The sequence below is a fragment of the Aquila chrysaetos genome, chromosome 5, assembly GCF_900496995.4.
Source record: "Aquila chrysaetos chrysaetos chromosome 5, bAquChr1.4, whole genome shotgun sequence".
NCBI lineage: Eukaryota > Metazoa > Chordata > Aves > Accipitriformes > Accipitridae > Aquila > Aquila chrysaetos.
Genome location: NC_044008.1, coordinates 52,810,181 through 52,817,027, shown reverse-complemented (window position 1 = coordinate 52,817,027; position 6,847 = coordinate 52,810,181). Strand labels below are relative to the sequence as shown.

The 6,847-nt window shown below is 66.4% G+C and overlaps 1 long non-coding RNA gene and 1 other non-coding gene across 2 annotated transcripts; both read left to right on the top strand.

The window, feature by feature from the left end:
* The first annotated feature begins 176 nt into the window (after positions 1–176).
* Positions 177–249, top strand: TRNAR-UCG. Its single transcript has one exon. It is a non-coding gene; the product is annotated as a tRNA-Arg (tRNA).
* Positions 250–3,012: 2,763 nt separating this feature from the next.
* Positions 3,013–4,037, top strand: LOC115341534. Its single transcript, XR_003923439.1, has 2 exons — positions 3,013–3,103; positions 3,911–4,037. It is a non-coding gene; the product is annotated as an uncharacterized LOC115341534 (long non-coding RNA).
* Positions 4,038–6,847: the final 2,810 nt, after the last annotated feature.

Here is a 6,847-nt window from a genome sequence, read left to right as displayed (position 1 = left end):
TCCCGGCGCGCGCCGCCCGGGCCTGGGCCGGAGGGCGGATCCAAAGGCGGGCGCCCGGGGGAGCTTCCGGCCTCTCTGACGTCCCGTCCCGTCCCCTTTCACCCCCCCCCCCCGCACATGGTACGGTCCGCCGGCGGTGGGCTCAGTAGGTCGCGCGGGAAGGCGGTTAGAGAGGCGGCCGCGTGGCCTAATGGATAAGGCGTCTGACTTCGGATCAGAAGATTGCAGGTTCGAGTCCTGCCGCGGTCGGCAAGCGGTGCCCGTACGGCGCTGTCCGTTTTGCTCCGCCCGCCCGTGCCGCGGCCTCGGGGCGGGAGGCGGCGGGGCCGCCGCTTACCCAGCCACGGGCGCTGCCGACATGCGGGGTCACGGCACGCACGGGTCGCGTTTTTCCTCGTGGTTTTAACCGCAGAGGGGAAAAAGGCGGAGGGTGGCTCCGCGCTCGGAGCCCGAGACCGATCGCGTCTGTCCCGGGGAGGGGGCCGGCCCAGGGGCACAGTCGGGGAGAGCAGCCCCGCGGCAGGCCGGGGACCGGCCCGGTGTCACCCCCGCCGTGCGGGCGCCACACTCTCCGCCCCGGTCTCCCAGGGGAGGTCAGGCCCCGGGGTGGCAGGGCCAGCGGCCACCATCCTGGTCCCCGTCACCCTGCAGCCACCGCTGTGTCAGGTCAGGTCAGGTCTTTACGGGGCTCCTCACAGCCCCCCAGCAGGGCTCAACCCCCCCGCACCCCAAAACCTTAAAGCTCGGAGGCCTCAAGGGTGGCCTGGGACGAGCGATGGGGTCCAGGCTCCCCCCCTCGCCCAGCCCGGCCTGGGCGGCTGGTGCACGGCCACAGAGACGAGAGCTGGGCGTGGGGTGTGCGTGGGGACACCAGCAGCCCTCGCCGGTGGGGTGTGCGGCACGGGTGGGGACAGCTCGGCGAGCAGGGATGGAGCAGTGGCTACAGAGCCAAAGGCGACTGTAGGGTGTAGGGTAACAGGCCGCAGGGTGCGGGGGAAGAGGGGTCAGGGCGGGCGGGTGCAGGGTCAGAGGCTCTTCTAGCCGGGAAGATGGCTCCTGGCAGAGGCCAACCTGGCTTTTGGCATTGCAAGGTACCGGTACCGCGTCCGAGCCGTACCAAACCGAGCCGTGAGCTATCTTACCGAGCCGCCAGGTGGCGATGCGGCCCCGTTTTGTCGGGCCGGTTCCCACGGGGCCGGGACCGTCGGGGAGCGGGTACCGCGCCGGGCCCATCCCGCTCGGCGCTCCCGCTGGGGCAGCGGGCGGGGGGCGCCGGGCACTGTGACACCCCCACTCTTCGCTCCTCCCGGCCTCTGCACCCCAAATCCGGGGTGTGCCCCCCATCTCAATCCTGCACCCCGGAGGGGAGGGAGCTGTGAGGCCGCACAGCTCCCTCCCCTCGGGGGTGCAGGATTGAGGGGGGGCAGCTGGGGGTGCGCGGGGTGCGGAGCCGGCGGGGAGGGATGCTCCGGGTATGGAGGTGCTCTGGGCAGGAGGGAAGAACCGTGAACTGCGCTGGGGTAAAGCGGGGAAGGGTTTGGGGACCCCCTGCTACGGGGTGGCTCTGAGGAAGGACCTGGCAGCGTGGGACTTGTTCTCCCCTCCGATGCATTACGTTAACGCCGATCTCCTCTTATTTGGGGTCTATGATCTACTTATTTTTATCGTGGTCGCAAAAAAAAAAAAAAAAAATTAAAAAAATCCAAACCTGCCACACTAAATTCCTGCCGCCCCCCCCCCCCCCAAGCGGGAAAAAAAAATTAATTCTCCCCGAAATTATTCTCGCCGCTTTATTTCTGAAGCCCTCCCGGGAGTCAGTGCTCTGAGGAGGGTTGGTGACAACGAGCCCCGCTGCCTTGTCTGCAGGCAGGACCGGGCCGGGGCTGCCTGTTCTTCACCCGGGTGCGGACAGGGAGGTTCGGCAGGGCACGGCACCGCTATAAAAAAAAAAAATCACCACCATAAAAAAAAAACCTAAATAAACCCCCCAAATCCCTCGTTTCAGCAGGGCTGGTTGCGATGCGTAAGTCGGGATGGGGTGTGTAGGGTCTTTTTTTTTTCCTAGGCTCTTTGTTTGTCTGTCTGTCGGGGAAGCATCCCCATCCCGGTGCGCCCCGTCGGGGCCGGGTACGGGCGGTGGGAGACGCGACTTCCCCCACCGCCCCCCCGCCCTTGGAGACCCCGCTCCCCGCCGGGGGCTCGATGCTGTCGGTCGGATAATGGGGCGGTGGGACTTTGTTTAACCCCGTTGCCCCCGGGGCCAGGGGTCAAGGGCTTCCTCTTCCCCCGGGGCACGGCGGAGAAGCCGCCGGTCGCACCGGGAGGGCCGCGGCGGGGAGGGGGGAGGGGCGGCGGCCGCCCTCCCCCCTCCCCGCCGCGGCCCTCCCGGTGCGACCGGCGCGGGACCGCGTAAAACCCCATCGCCCCCCGGCATCGAGAGGCTGAAGATGTCTCCGGGTGGGTGTTTTGGGGGAGCAGGGGACGGCCAAACATCACCCCGAGACTTGGGGGGGGGCGGTGTGCAGAAAAGCGGCCCCTGCCCTCCAGCATCCCCCGGCTCTGCCTTCCCCTCTCGGCTAAAGGAAGCCGGTTTTAACGGGGTGCGGTTTTAACGGGGTTTTAACCCCCCCCCGCAGGCAGAGGTATCTCAGCCGCCCCCCCCCCCCCCCCCAGGAGCCAAGAAACGGAAGAAACGGGCAATTTTTATAGGTGACGTACGGGCTTACGTGGGAATCCGTGCCCACCACCGCTCTTTCAGATTTTTTCTCCTGAAATAACCCTTCCCTGCAGCTCGTACCCCCCCTTTTCCAGCTCGCACCCCCTTTGCCAGGCTGGGGGCGGGGGGCAGCCCGGAGGGGGGGGAAGGAAAAGGGAAAAGAAAAGCACACACCCCCCCCCGCCATCCCGCTATTTTCCTGCTCGGGAGACGAGCCCCGGAGCTCCCAAAGTGAGCGATGGAGAGGGCGAGGGGAGGCAGGCGGGAGCCGGCTCCGAGCTGGAGGGGTCGCGGGTGGGGTGGAGGGGTGGGGGGGAGTACCCTCCTTTTCGGGATTGAGGGAGAACCGGCGAGGGAGGGAGGCTGGCGGCACCGCTGGCATCCGAGGTAAGTCCCCCTCCTGCCCGCAGCGGTGGTACCGGAGCCCGTGCCGGCGCTGCGGGGGCGGGGGGGGATGCTTTGGGGGTGCAAAGAAGCCCGATCCTGGGGGGGTACCCAGGCCCGGGGCTGCCCCATTCCCACCCCCGGGCCGGGCTCCTGCGGGCGGTGCGGGGCCGGGGCTGCTTCGGCGGCCGCAGCTCCTGGGGAGATCGGTGCCGGTTATCCCGGCCCGGGGGCTGCAGGCAGCCCCTGCCCCGCGCCCTGCCCGCTCCCTCGGGGCTGGGCCGGGGTCCCCCCGGGCCGAGCAGCCCACGGAGCCCGCTCCCAGCCCCCGGGGCTCCTCCCGTGTGCGTCTCAATTCGCTCAGGCTTGACTTGGCAATAAGCTCTCTCAATAGGGTGACAATAGAGCCCCGGTGGGACCCGAACAAAGAATTTGAAAGTAGTTAAATTGCAGGACACGTCCATCGCCTGGGTGCTTGAATTAAAAAAAAAAAAAAAAAAAAAAAAAAAAAAAAAAAAGAAAAAATCGGAGAAAAGAAAAAGGAGAGAGACTTTTCTTTGGGCTGGTGAGAAAATGCTCAGGGTAAAAGTTGGTTTGGCGTCTTCATTTCAGCGACAATGGAGCAGAGCTAATTCAATAGGAAACGCGGGGATTTTTTAATGAAAAGACCGCCAGGGTTACACCGAAGTTAAGCTCTTGTGAATTAATTATTAGGGCAAATAAACTGGGGGGGGGGGGGGGGAGCGCTCGGGAGGGAGTGTTGCAATTTCTTAATATTCTCCTTTTCGTGTTTAACGACAATGCCATTAGGTTTTCGACTCTGGGTGAGCAAAAGGATTTCTTACACTCCCCGGGAAGAGGAGAAGACGCGCTTTTTTTTTTTTTTTTTAATGTGTTAATTGCTTTTAAAATAAAATACTACGGAATTTGGCAACGAGCTCCGGTTTCTGCTGGCGGTGGCATTTGGGGTTATATTTTCTTTTGTGGCAACTCGCGGATGCAAAAAGGAAAATAACGGGGGAATTTAAAAACACGAACGTAAAGGCGAGGCGGCGTGTTCGGCTGTTGCCGATCTCTCGGGCTCGATCGGTTTATTTTTTCCTACATAGAAAACCTGTCTGGGGATCCCTGTGTATTCATCGGGGCGGCGAGAGACTCCCCAGAGCCGCTCCGGGGCATCGGTGGAGTGAATCGGAGATAAAAAATAGGAGCCAGGTTACACGCAGGAAGGAAGAGGAGGAAGCGAAGTAAAGGTGTGCCAGGAGGGGTTTGGGAGGTGGGGGGGGGAGGTGTCGGGGGGCTTTTTTCGCCTTACTGCGAAGGCTGCAGGCGATGCAATACGTGTGTAATTCCGTAAAGAAGATAAGGAAGATAGAAATGGAGGGGGGAGCGGAGGAGTGAAGCGCAGGCGGTACCTGCCGTGCCCGCGCCCCGCTTCCAGCTCTCTGCGGCCGCCGCGGGCTGCGCTGCGGCTGTCGGGGCGAAGCGGTCTCCGGGGCTCGGCCTGGCCGTCGGGGCGGGGATGGCACGGCCCGGCCCGGTCCGGCCCGGCTCCAGGAGGAACTCCCACCTCCAGGGCCGGGGCCGCAGCCGGTGCCCCGGCTCTGCCCGACGGCTGCAGCCGGGCCGGGCCGGGCCGGGCCGGCCCCGGGAGCCGCGGGGACGTTCAGCATTTGGACAGCGGTGCGGGGCCGGGCCGGGCCGGGCCGAGGCGGGGGAGCCGGGGGGCGGCGGCCGGGGGGCGGTGGGGAGCTGCCCGGGGCAGCGGAGGGCCGGGGTCGGCTGCAGCACCTTTCCCTGCTCGCCGTGGTGGTGGGGGGGGGGTGTTCCTCGAGGGAATGGGGACACCGCTGAGGGGGGTCCAGGGCTGCGGGGGGCCGGGGGGGGGGGGGCCGTCCCCGGCTCTCCCCTCGGAGAAGCGCTCCCCGGGGCCGGGGGAGCAGAGCGGGGTGCCCGGCGGGGCGCCCAGGTGAGCGGCGGCGGCCCCGAGGGAGCGGGCGGCGGAGGGGCTCAGCGGGGGGGGGGGGGGGGACACACGACACGGGACGCGGCCCCTCTCCCTCGCGCAGCCCCATCCTCGGGGGGTAATTAAGGGGTGAGGCGGAGGGGCTGCGCTTTCTGCTCGGCGGAGCCTGCCAGCCACCAACCCCCGCCGCCACCGCCGCCTTCCTCCCGTCCTCCTCCTCTCCCCCTCCCTCCCCCCGCCTCTTCCCCTCCCCCTCTCCCTCCTCCTCCTCTCCGCCATGGTTGGAGTGAATAGGAGGCTGCCGGGCTGACGTCAGTGCGGGCAGAGCCTGCCGCCGGCGGCAGCTCCTGGCCAGCAACCAGAGCCGGCACCGGCAGCAGCCGGGAAGACGCAAGGAGCTCGGGCAGAGCCGCCCCCGCCGCCCCCGCCGGTCCGCGCCCGGGGCTGGGGGCCGCGGGGGCCGCTGCTCGGCCGGGGGCAGCCCTGCCCGCCCCTCTGCCTGCCCGCCCGCCCGCCCGCCCGGAGATGGGGGGGTGGAGGGTGGGGGGGAAAGGCCCCCGCCGCCCGCTTCGCCCGGGGACCGCCGTCCTGCCCTCGGCACGGCAGCAAGAGTGAGTGTCGCGGCCGGGCATCGCCGCCTCGGCGGGGCGGCCCCGGGGAGGAGGGAGGGCGCGGGGGGTCTTTTCCCCCGGGGACACACACACACACACACACACACGCACACACACAGGCTGCCGGGGGGAGGAGGGAGGGGGGAGATGAAGTTGGGCCGGTCCCCGCCGGGAAGTTGGGCGCCTCCAGGTGCCGGGACCGGGACCGGGACCGAGACCGCCCCGCGCCGCACCCCGGCCCCGGCCCCGGCCCACCCGTCGCGGGGGCCGAGCGGGACGCACGGGGGACCTTTTGTTGCCGGGGACGCGTTTGCTCCGGCCGCCTCTCCCCGGCTGCCCGGGACGTTGCAGCTCTGCCGCGGGACCTGGGGCGGGCTGACCACCGACGGGGCGGCGGGGAGCCGGGGCCGAAGGCTGACGGCGGGGGGCTGCCGAGTTGCCCCCAAACATCTCCGCTCGCCGGCCGGAGAGGCGGCACCGGACAAAACGCCTGGACGAGGCCGAGCCTCCCGGGGCACCCAGGCTTTAGGCCGCGGGAGAAATCCCGGGCTCCCGGGGAAGTTCTTCCTCCCGGTGCAGCAGGGGCTGCTGCGGGGCCTCGTTTCGCGGCGGGGGGGGTAGGGGGGGAGCACCGGGGCGCCCGCTCCCCTGCTCGGATTTACCGCCGAGGAACAGCAGCGGGGCTCCGGCTGCCCGTACTCTGATCCGCCACCGGCTTCTTGTACTGGAGGATTTATTTTCTTTTATTTTTCATTTGCTGTATCTCTTTTCTTTGCTTTTCTTAAAAAAAATATATATGTATTTCATTTCATCCTTTTTTCTATTTTTCTTTCTTTCCTTTTTTGTTTTCTTTAATTTTTTGCTTTTTCCCTTTTTTTCTCCCATTCTTTCTTCCCTTGTGCTTCCTCCTTTCCCGCGAACGCTTATTTCCTTGGGGTTTCGTGGGTTTTGGTTTTGTTTTTGTTTTTTTTTTCCCGTATCTCCCTGGAAGTGAAACGCATTTTAGGCCTCAGCCTTAAGGAAACCCGAATCATAGCAGTGCAGGTGGCCTGAGAGCCTGCACCTGGCCGGATCCCCTCGACGTGCCTCCACCCCCGGCCCCCGGCTGGGCAGAACCTCGCTCCGCCGAGCGAGGAGGGTCCGGGACCGTCCCCGCCTGGGTCCCGGCCC